Source organism: Penaeus monodon, chromosome 34 (assembly GCF_015228065.2).
Source record: "Penaeus monodon isolate SGIC_2016 chromosome 34, NSTDA_Pmon_1, whole genome shotgun sequence".
Taxonomy (NCBI): Eukaryota; Metazoa; Arthropoda; class Malacostraca; order Decapoda; family Penaeidae; genus Penaeus; species Penaeus monodon.
This window is the reverse complement of record NC_051419.1, coordinates 21,671,734-21,671,970: the sequence shown is the minus strand read 5'-3', so window position 1 is coordinate 21,671,970 and position 237 is coordinate 21,671,734.

Sequence of the window (237 nt, the reverse complement as noted above, 5' to 3'; positions counted from 1 at the left end):
TTATTTTATTATCAGTTTATTTTTTTGTCATTTTTCTTTTTTGATATATTATCAATTTCGCTGAAAATTATTATTGCTGAATATTTCTTATCATTTTTCCCCTTTCGGTTTTTAATGCAAATATATCCATTTTGTATGTTAAAAACCCACCATGTAAGGAAACTTTGCATATATCTATTTATGTTTTCTTTAAGAAATTTACAGCATGAAGTGGGGGCATTATAAAATTTTTAAAAA